The sequence below is a fragment of the Haliaeetus leucocephalus genome, unplaced genomic scaffold (assembly GCF_000737465.1).
Source record: "Haliaeetus leucocephalus isolate CR32 unplaced genomic scaffold, Haliaeetus_leucocephalus-4.0 Scaffold0, whole genome shotgun sequence".
NCBI lineage: Eukaryota > Metazoa > Chordata > Aves > Accipitriformes > Accipitridae > Haliaeetus > Haliaeetus leucocephalus.
The window spans coordinates 7,828,198-7,840,158 of record NW_010972436.1 but is presented as its reverse complement, the minus strand read 5'-3'; positions in this window follow the sequence as shown (position 1 = coordinate 7,840,158).

Below are 11,961 nucleotides of genomic sequence, written 5' to 3'. Positions count from 1 at the left end.
ACTTATTTTTTTAAAAATTGATACTATCTCTAATATTAGTCAGATTATTGTTACAGAACTTTAAACATATGCTGACCTCAAGTTTATGAAGTGTTACCTGTATTATAGGGTTTATCCATGGGCAAAATATTAGATTTTTGGAAGGAAATATACCTAATTTCATTAAAGGCACTGAGAATTGCAGTTAAATCTTGATTTAATGTTCAAACCTCCTGTCTTATTCAATTAACTCCGTAAGCCTGTGCTGTCTGGAATTTTATTCGCCATTTTTGCAGAATTTAATTTTTTTTTTCATCAGAAAATGAGGTCAGTAAAACTGAAATATTATGAACTATCATATAAACTAAGCAGTCACTGAGTACATATTATTGCACTTTCAATATAGTAGGGGAAAAATGAAATTTTATTTTGCAGAACATTGTTACATTTCATTCTAATTTCAACAACAGGATTTTTCTTTTGGTAATATTTCCTGCAGAAGGGAATAAAATTTCCACGCCTCAGGTCTGTCTGTGCCAGAACAGACTGAGTGTCCCTCCAAGTGACTTCCCTTTAGGCCAGCACCAGAGGCATGACATGGCCCTCTGCCCCACTACAGCTCACCCTGCGTTTTGCTCATAAACGTGCTAGGTTCGTCTCTCCTGAGAATGACCGAGATTGATAATGATGTTTTTATTTGACATTGTTTAGTCATCAAATAATGTAAGTTTGATTAGTCCAAAACTGTTCATGCATTCAGATGCATTTCACCAAGTTTGCTTGAAAAGTGATTGTCATGCTAGATTCACAAGACAGGATGATTCATTAGACCACAGCAGGGTGCATTAGATCTGAACACGTGTACGGCAACAGATGCCTCCCACAGTGGATTTCAGATCTGCACAGCACGTGTCCTGTCCCTGCAGTGTCACCCAGGAACATCGCCCGTCCTGATGAACACACAGTTCTCCATAAAGCCAGTCCTAAGTACCTAACTTAGTGATCCTGTGTTTCGCTTTATTCCTGCCTTCACTTCCTTACCCTTAAAACGAAAGAGTTACTACCTCCCTCAACTTACTAGAGGAGCAGATATAGTGATGTGTATATTGAGTATCGAATAGCGAAATTTATGAGCCAAAAAGTGGCCGAGATAGTCTCAAAGCTATTCTACCCTCCAGCCTATTTCCAATGAAATAAAAGCCGTGTAACAATTTCATAGATTGCAGTCTGAAGAGGTATGCATTGAAGGAGGATGACTTGCAAGAGAGGGGTAGAGGGAGGGAGGCTGGTACTACCAGGTGTGTGGGAGTAGCTCTGATGGAGGGAGCAGATCTGCCAGGGGGTGAGGAGGGGCTGGGATGCCGAGTGCTGCTGTGAGAAGGCCCATACTGAAAGAGGAGGCTGGGACTGGCGTAAAACATACCTTGGGGCTTAATCCTTACCTGCATCTTGGGAGGCTGCCGGCGTTGCAGTAACGAGCCTTCTCGCTTTTTCCTCCATCTGCTCATCCATAGCTGAACTTCAGAGCAGTGCTGCTCCAAGAGATAATCACCTTACCACCTCCTCTCGGTGCAGTGTCTGCTGCACTAGGTCTTAGTGGGAGAAAGATAAAAAGAAGACAGAAATTTAAACTGATCTCTTCCTCTTACAAAGTTTTGATAACATGAGGGGTGAGTCTAAGTCTACAAATCATCATTTCTGGGAAATTCAACAGCCTTGCCTTGAATTTTGAGAAGTTTTGCAAGAGCTCCAAAGTTATTAAGAAATGTAGCAACATGTTAAACACATGAACAGCACTACCTGCCATCTGAAAACTGCTCAGTAGTGAAATGATTGACTCAGGCCAGAAGTATCTTAATGTAAGCCATCACTTCAGCTCTTCACTGGGTAGCATTTTCAGCAGAAATGCCCTGGCATGAAAAAGCAGAGAGACTGAGTCACCTTTTTCTCTCCTACTGGGAAGAGTTACGAGGAGTCAGAAAATCTCACGCTGCCTCAAAGCCAAGCTGTACCTGTTGTATACGTAAGGAAAACAGCCAATTTCACTGATACTTGTACAACTGGTTTCCCATTAAAAGAAATATTTTAAAATGTTGAGATTTAAGTGAATTGTCTTGTACCACTGTGTAACAGACTCAACAGGCATTTCCTTGAGAATATTTATGAATAATGACTTTGTAAAATCTGAAAGGGAAGTAGTCCAGATTCCCGGGAGCTACGCCAAGAGATTTTGAATCCAGGGAAACAGCACTCTCATGATGTGCAAACAGGACTAGAATCCAGGGCTCCTGGAATTTAACCTCAGCTACAGGTTTTCTGCATGTTCATGGCATGTGGCACAGTCGCTGCGTGCCTCATTTCAGCAGTTTAAGGCAACGATGATGTAGCGTAGTGTGTAGGTCAATCAATACCTGTAAGAAGATGACCAGTCATAGGCAAGATTATCATGTTCCTCATGATAAAACTTGTTTGCAGAGTGAGTGATAAAGTACAATCACAAAATCTCTCCTCAGAACAGCAGGGAGCCAAATTCCAACATGGTTCTGAAAACCACGTAAAAGACCAAAACGATAGGCAATAGCACCTAGTCTAGGGCCTAGCTGAAAAATGTCCCGCCCCATAAAATAATTCAGAGTATGGTACTATTTTCTGTGATTATTATATCTTTTGCACCAGCAGAGGGGATCAGCCCTCACACATGTGGACATAGGCAGCACTGTAGGGCTGAGGAGCCTCTTGCATTCTCCCTTTCTCTCCTACAGAAGAGTCCTGTACCTCCTCCCTGGCCAAACAGCCATGGTCCTGTTACCAGGAGAGCTTCATGTCCTGTTTTCATACAGATACAGGTTGTTTATGGGTGACCTGGACTCCAACTTTTGTAGGTGTTTCCATAGATGGACAAATATTTCTTATGCAAGTCAAATTAAAAAACAAAACAAAACAAAACCCCCAAACCACACATGGGAAAGAACATTCAGTAAAAGGTGCCTAGAGAAAAGGCATAATAATCCCAAACCAGGCAGGGTTTGGGATTAGTTATTTGCCTTTCCTGGTGCCTTGGCTAGAAGCAAGAGATCAGCCACAGCCATGGCTGGATTATTTAGATGCCTCATTTCGGTGGGAGTTAGGCATCAAAATTACTTTGAAAATGTGAAACCTAGCTGTTAGTTTAATCCTAAATGTGAAGTCTCAAAACTGATTAAATGGCAGTTAAATCAGAAGAATTCAAGTGGCAACAATTACTCTGATAGGTTAAGAATAGTTTTGTGATAGGGTAGGTTTTTCCCTTTATTGGACATTCTTTTTGTCAGGACTAGTCTTTTCTATAATTTGACATCTCCACAATTTCATGGAAGAAAACTCTTAATATTTAAAGCACTTCTGTCATTTCAAGCACTATGGGAGTCCTTAGATAAAACATACTGATTTTTCATTCACTAGTAGCTAGCTGTGTTATCTGCCTTTAAACCCAAATTAGATTACCTCCACTAGCAATCCTAGAAATTAGGTATCTGCAGCATTCAGTTCAGTACAAGAGATCCTCACAGTCTGTTCCTGAAGGTACAACAGCAACCCTGCCACTTGTTATTTCAGCCAGTACAGTGTGTAACTGCTCAGGCAGACCCGTTATGGCAGGGTGCCAAGCAATCAAGACAGCAATGGCACGACAGCTTCGTTCTCTCTTATTTCATTTCATACTGACATTGTCAACTTATCTAAGCTTTCTGTAGAGCAATGGGTTTGAAATCATGAACAACTTAAAATATCTGTATTTTCTGAGAACAGCTTCCTTCTGCAGTATCAAAACATGCCATTTGCTTTTTCTTCCTAAAATAAAAATATTCACTTCAGCTCTGTGCTGCATGGAGGATTTATACGGACTATTCTTAGGAGTCCTGGCAGGTCTTCCTGCCTGTTATCTATGACCAGAAGTGAGCTGATATATCAGTTTTTACAGGAAACCAAATCAGCAAATGTCATACAGGCAGCGAAGCAGGATATAGTAAACCATGCTCCATATATACATCCCATGCTTCCTTTACGCTCTTAAAGCTGAGACCCAAGTGGCGAACAGCAAACTGGGGAGGAAAGAAAGCTGAAGTGCTTCCTAAATCATAAAACCTGATTTTCCCTACAAACTAGTCAGTGCAAATGTAAGCAATTGAAGATCAACACTGAAGTGCTCAGGATATCGCGTGCCACAGGAGTGAGAATACTGGCCAAAAAGACTTGCCTATATATATACTTAATTTTTGTTTAATAATTCTCCTGGGTGCTGTACTTAACTACTGCACCTAGAGCAGGAAACTTCTGGAAGTCTCTTGACATTACAGAACATGCTGTAATTCTGATTTCACTCAGAGCCCTGGCTTACTTTACATCTTTTATAACACAAAGAGGTTACTTTTTACACAGACTTAAAATACTGCTTGGTTTAACACAGTTGAGGGTTTCTATGGATGAATCCTCTCTATACAAAGCACACGTGTCCTTCTAGAAACAAAACTTTATTATTAAAGATTCATTTGTTTGCACAAAGTCTTCTTCCTTCCTTGTCTCTCCTGATTGCATCACCCACCTCAAGTGCTAATTTGCTTTTTTCCTTCATTCTCTCCACCACTCTTAAGTCCTTGAGACCCTACCCCACATGTCATACCCAATTCGAGTGAAGCCAACGTTTGACAAATTTGGCAGTGAAGTACTAAGAAAAGAGATTAAATCCATTTCATCATGGTCTCTTGCTTGTCACTGTTATTCCAAAGTACAACATTACCCAAAAATATTGACTGCTATATTCAATGTTTTACCACAGATACCTTCAACAGCTGTCCCTTCTGTTCTACAAGACAAACAAGTATTAAAAATAATAAATAAAATAGACCAAATACCTGTAGTGAGCTATGGATAACAAGTCTGGTTTAGCTGAGAAATTCAGACAAAATAAGTATTCCTATGTAATTTCTGTGTAATTTCTGACAGGCTAGATCTGCACTCAAGATCCATTTTATAGCACCACATCCTTCACAGTTTTGCATTGGGAGTCATAATCAATGAAAGATCAAAGAATCAGTGAAGCAAAGATTACTATCCATGCAAAGCATATGCTAGAAGTGACACCTTTATCAATCAATACCTGAATACGGCATCCTCCTATCAAAGAAACTAAAGATACTCCCTTACCAACTTTCTCAAATGAAATGCAAACTCTTCAGGCTTGCACTGCTCATACTGATCCTATGCAGGACTGTTTTTTATTCTTAAGATAAATTAACCCAAGACTATTATACCTCAGCGGCCAGGTCTTTTTTTTTTTTTTTTTCCCCCCAAGGGACAATTTAAAACTTTGTGCCCCCAATGGAAATAGAAAAGCCAGGTGACCTTGATATTCCAGTAAACTCAGTGTACAAGGTGGGTTTAAATATGCCATGAATATGTAGATGATTCTACAGCTGTCCTGTAGGATCCCAGGGCTCAGGAGGAAATCATGAAAGAGAGATTTTTTGCAGTCTTTGTTGATATGAAAGAATCTTAAGCCTACAGGATTTACTGTTGTGGAACATGCAGTAGGGCTGCTGATAAAAACCAGTCTGGCGGTAATGAACCAGGAGGTCATATTCCTTAATACGTCCGTAGAACATTCAAACAATAAAATTGCATACGAAGGAGGCCAACACTATTTTTCCTGACTGATGCCTATATGTGAAACTCTATTGCAACTGTAATAAAAACAGTCTTGCTGTTAGTAAGGATACAGAAAATTAACCCTGCAGGCATCCACCAGCCAGCATCTAAGACCTTCCAGTCCCCCATTGAGGATGAGCAAGTGTGCAGTGCTGCATTTAGTCTGGAGCACTCTAAAATACTGTTGTGGAGTCATGCCTCTGGTGTCATCCCTTTGCACACCATTAGCCCAGGATAGGGAAGTCCCCATGAGCATGGGTATTTGGATATGGATTTGTTGGAACACATCCAGGGAACGTGTGGTGCTTATCCTGCTTTTTGTCAAAAATATGAGCCGAAAGTAGTTCTGATCAGAGCTGCTACTTATTTGGTTAAATCTCAGACTCAAATGTCTTCCAGAGAAAAAGGAAGGAGGAGTTCCAAGATCCTAAACTGAATATCGTAAGCACCAGCATTATATAGGGAAGACAAAACTCTGTAAGAGGCTAAATTGACATTATTACACAAAGTTCCAACAGATAATGGGGACGTTATCACTGTCAAGACACTCTGATTCAGCACATGCTCAAACTATTCAAGCAAGACAATTATCTCTGAACTTGGAGGAGGGGGAACTGCAACGTACCCATTAGTATTCTGAAGCATTTTAAAAATCAAACTTCATGAAGAAAACAGCCAGAAACAAATCAAGTGACCATAAACTGCAATGATGGCAACAAGATTCCTGGCAGACCAGAGGAGGATTTTGCACCAAATCTTCAATAGTGAACTGTTATTTCCAAATACTGTGGAGAGCTGTGCATCATGCAACTGGCTGCAGCCTGAAAGACTCGCTGGGAATTGAGACCAGTAAAATTGAGATTTGTTAGGACAAAAATGAAAGGAAAATGCAAACATAGGAAGGAGTAGGAGGTAAGACAGAAAATAGAAGAAAAATGTCAAGATCACCATGTTTTTGTGTGCAAGAGTTACTGATTTATTTGAAAAAAAGCCAATACAAATGGGAGAGGGAAAAGACTCGCTTTTCCCACCTAATACTAAAATAAATTAAAAAAAGAAAAAAAACAGGTTGGTGAAAGAAGCTTGTTAAATAGAGTATTTTCAAGACCAGGATGGGCACTCCCAACATGATTACAAATGTGCTGCACTTGGACCCATTGCTGACTCCCTGTTTTATGAATGCGATTCTCTTCTAGCTAGGAGTTGCCTTTATGTAAACTCTATTTAAAAAGAAAAATCATTAAAATTACCCACAATAATAATAGAAAAATATGAGGATGGGACAGATTAATAACACAAATACTGTGACAAAAATACAGAAACATACTGGGTTATGCTTAAGTGGAAACTCTTACAAGGTCTATTGCAAATTCCACTTCTTAATAGGGTCAGCTAATTAGGCAGACAGACATTTCCGTCAGAATATTGTGTTCAGCACAGTACGACACTTGAAAAACAACTTCCAAAGGAAAGCATTTACTTTTAAACACTTAAATCTATTCTATTTGCTCTACCTAAATGGTACAATTAAAATAATTAGAATAGCCTCCTCCTGAGTAAAATATGAGAAAGAAAAGAGCTGATTGTGAGATTTTGGTTGTTATCTTTAGAACTGTTCCATAACAGAATACTTTTCTAGCAGTTTATTTTCAAAGACGAGGCCAGGACATGTCAAAGAGAATAGTCCCAGCAGCACTGACTGACTTATTCTTGGAAAAGCTTAGAGTCTTCACCTACCCATGTGGTAAAAATTGCAGCCATTCAGTAACGCTTAAAAAAATTATAATTTCTAACTACTTGGAATGTGTGTGCTCACATTAATTCACTACAGAATAAAGAAATTTCTTTATTTTCAAAGCAATCCATGGTGTTCTGGAAGTACATCCCTATTTGTCACAGATTTAGAAAATTTTTTTCAGGAAGTTGCAGAAACAACCTATGCTCTTGAAGGACGTGCTTTCACTTTGGAAGATACAAATTACACCCAAAAAATCTAGACACAAACTTTGATAAATGCAGGGTTGGAGTAGACTGCTCTTACACTATTACCAACTTTCTCCTACATTCCTCGCCCCACCTCCATCCATCATATGAAGTCCTTAGTGACAAACTAGAGCTCAAAGAATGTACAAAGTCTCTAGCAGAGACAAACAAGACTGCAAAAGCTGTTAAGTGCATGGTCCAGTTGGAATGAAAGCTGCAATTGTCTCTGGGATTGTATAAGCATAATCAAATTCTTGAAAGCAAGACACAATGTCTGGTGAACCACTGATAAAAGTTTATGATGGACTTGCCACATATACTAAAGTAATTGCCTTTCTGAATCCTGTAATGGATAAAAACAGCAAATAGGATGCAACTATCAGCTTGTATCATTAAACCATTTGGAACTAAAGTTCGGTCCCCAAGAAAAGAGGTGTTCTTTGCCTGGGTTGAAAGCTGACCAGTTCCCTTGTGAAACTTCACGACTGATGAATAAAAAATAAAGCAAATCAGAAAATGGTGATCCAAAGTTAATGGCAAGGTGCTATGTGAAGAATACACTGCTGGCCAAAGCGACATTACAGAGACTTGAAAAATACAAAGCCCAACTATAGCAGTTGTGTGACTGAACCAGTGAAGTGGAAAAGAGAGAGTACTTCAGAGATTAAAGAGCAGGACTGTCTGCATTTCAGAAAACAACTTAAAGGCTCCACAATACACCTGTATTATTGTGGAAGGACAATCTGCAAAGTGGAAATGTCCAAATATAGATATGTATATATAAAATTTATTAAATTCATGATTTACTAACCACTACTATTTGTGGGTATGCTTACTATAAGGATCGAGTATAGAAAGCATATGGAAGAAGGAGATAACCATTAGGAAACACATATAGTATGTGGAACTGATTGAATATATATACATACACACACAGGAGATAGATATATATATACTGGGATTAGGATACTTTGCATCGCTGCTGCTGAACTACAGGATCTGACTGAATGCTGCTCAGCTCAGTGCTGTTTACAGATATGCAATCAATTGCTTGCTACCTACTATCTGTCCTGAATAAAGGAATCTGAGCAACAAATCTGGTGTCAATTTGAGCCTCGTGGATAGACAAATTCAAGGGAGTCTAGTTCTTGGAAGAGGCAAAATTTAGGGACTGGTTTGAGCAAGCAAGGCAAATAACTACCCCCTGAAGTGATCAGTGGGACTCTGAAACCTTGGAAGGAACAGCTAACATTTACAGGAAGCCTTGATTATCCGGAAGATAAGAAGCGCTCAAGAGTAGAAAGCATGTCTGGTTTGAGAGAGAACGAGCTTACTAAGATAAATTAGTAAATTAAAATTATCTACTTTACAGTTAAGTGAGCAGGAAGACTTTTAAAAATTACTAATGCTGAATCCTACTTGAGTGTCATTATCCACACAATCAGATAATACAAATCACGATTCCACAGAAGCTGCAAGAAATTTGTTACGAAGTGAGATTGTGGACTCTGTTAAAGCAAAAAATTCTTTACTATTTGTTTTTCCTCACTGCACCAGGAGGAAAAAGGGCCCTCTGAAAAAACACACCCCTAACAAGTCTTTTAGACAACCCCTATGGTTTCTCTGAAAAACACCTATATGAATTTTTCAATAGCACGTTTCAGTGAGGTGGTTGGTACTGATCCTGTGTTCTTACACAGTTCCAGAGAACCATGACTTCTCTGTCCTCGGCTGAGCTGAGACTTCCATTTGTTCTTATGTAAACCACCATATTTTTATGTAAATCATCATATTACCTATATTCCTTAGGCCACGTTTTTTGCTGCAGGGTTTTCCTAAATGAACTCTGCCACAATTCTTCAGCATCACCTACAAGATCATGTCACCAGAGGAATGAAGAAAAAGACTAATTTGGGGAAATTTTCACAAGTCTAAAAGGCATTAAAACCAAGGGATCCAAATGTTCACACTCCTTTGTGAAGCCTAGCAAATTGGGACAGTCTGACACATAGTTTGCGAAAGTAAACACGTCTGCATAATCCACAAATCCCTGAGGATGCATGAGTCAATAGTGGCAAGCCACCACAACTGGCTAGAAATACATTCCAGTGTCATTTCAGTAGCAGTCAGGGCAGACTTGTTTGCTTATTAGTAAATCAAGCTTAGAAAACTGCTAAAGAATATAGTGTATAAAATTACGTGGCCCAGGCATGGATACATTGAAGGGTTCAATTTCTTGATACATGTGCTTCCTATAGCCAAAAAGTGGTAAACAGAGACACTGACCAGTCCGACAAGTTTCCACTAGTGAACAGTGTCACGCTGGTGACAGGCTTTACCAACCACACAATGCGTTCCTGCTGGGTTCGGCACGTCTGTGAGGAGGGCCCATAGTACAACTGCTAAGGTAGCAGATGTGACCACTCTTGGGAACATGGAGCATAAACGCCAACCCACATTGATCTTAGAAATCAAAGGTGCATGCGTAAGAACTCAAAACTCATGCTTAACAGGGTTAAGCAAAGTCAAAGCAAAACATGAGGTGCTACAATCACTACGTTCCTTGTATTTTATATCAGCTCAAGACATTGTACTCTAAAGATGCTCTCAATCTACAACTGGAAATACCTATTTGCCTTTTTTTCTCCCCATATGATTTTCTGTATTATTGCATGTTACCCATGCATACTCCCAACATTGATGTGAATTTTAAAATGTGCAAATCAGCCTTAATCAGTGGAAGTTTCTCCACAAGTTCTCTCACAATGGATTATTTCTCATTTCTCGCTTAAAACACCAATCACGATCAGTATCAACCAAAACAGCCTTGACTTAAAATAATCCAGATAATTTAAATTTACAAATATTGTGAAAGATAAAATTCTTTATCCTGCAACAGGGTAGCGTAAGATTTTGAGAAACAGGTACAGTAGTAAGACAATGCACTAAGGTCCCCAGCTCCATAATGCAGTATGAAGTGACTGCTACAAAGAGAGATTACATATGAACAAGTTCATCGAAAGTTTAAGTGAAGCTGGTTTCATCCTCTTAAACACAGACTGATGCTTATTTTACCTGTTGCCCAGATGCATGGCAGCAGATTTTACAATAAGCTTTAAATGCTACGGAACAAACTCTCAAACTATATTTTCATCGTAGGCATCTCAACATAAACATGTTTTCTGTCCAAAAGAGAGGGGCAGTAAAGCAAACTCAGTATTAATTCCCCCTCCCTGTTTCAAATCAGAGACATTACAGTTTTCATTTCTACACAATCTGTAGGACTTTTAATTCTGTCAACTGACTCAATATTCTCTTGAAACACAGAAATTACCATAGTGAATTAACCTACAGTCCACATAATCACTTATCCTAAGGTGTTTAGCTCACATTTTTAGGAAGAGACTCCAAGAACAGGCCAAACTGATAATACGCTGCCGACTGCTCCCAAAGTCCCATGGTGATCTCAGATGCTTACAAGGGTTTAAGCAAGAAACGTATAAAGTTTAACACTGTTTTATGAACACAGCACATCTGTCGAGACTATCAAGTTTCAGCTATGACGGTATTTTAAGCAGTAATGTAGATTCACAAACCAGGCTTCAGCCTGATCTTCAACTCATTTCACACAGATCAAAGAACCAAGTTTTGTGCTACTTTGTGTTACTGTCATCAGAAATGGAATTAACTGCCAAATAACTGTGTAAATTAACTGTCAGTAGTATTGGCTTATTGATCTGTAAGCAAATATATACATTAGAATGTACAGATAGAGTTGTTTTCATCTGTTCTTTACTACCCCTTTAAAATATTCATGCTGTATTTCTTACGAAAAGAAAGAGGACATGCAGCGTACTTGAAATAAGATGTACAATGTATTACTTGGATTTTAGCTGAAGAAAGTTAATGACAGATTAAAAACTTTTAAAGTAAAAATAATATAATCTGTGTGTAAGCATCACACAAAAAAAACCACCCCCCCCCCCCAGAACAATCAAAACCCCACCTCCACCCCACCTGAAATCTGTTGAGCTCACTACTTCTAACAGATCTGGCCTATTGCACCTCCAAGTCCTTCCAGCAAATTAAGCCCTTTTCTGATTATTCTTTCATGAAATTTACAAATTGACTTTGCAACATAATGAACTAAATACTCCAACTTTAATATTTTGCATTCATACCAAAAACAATTAACAGTTTTTACAAATAGTGTTATTTACTAAAACAATTCTTGTACAACAGTGCAGTATATCTAAATATATACATATGCCAACATCAAAGGGAGCATCAAAACAAACAAAACCAAAAATACACTTT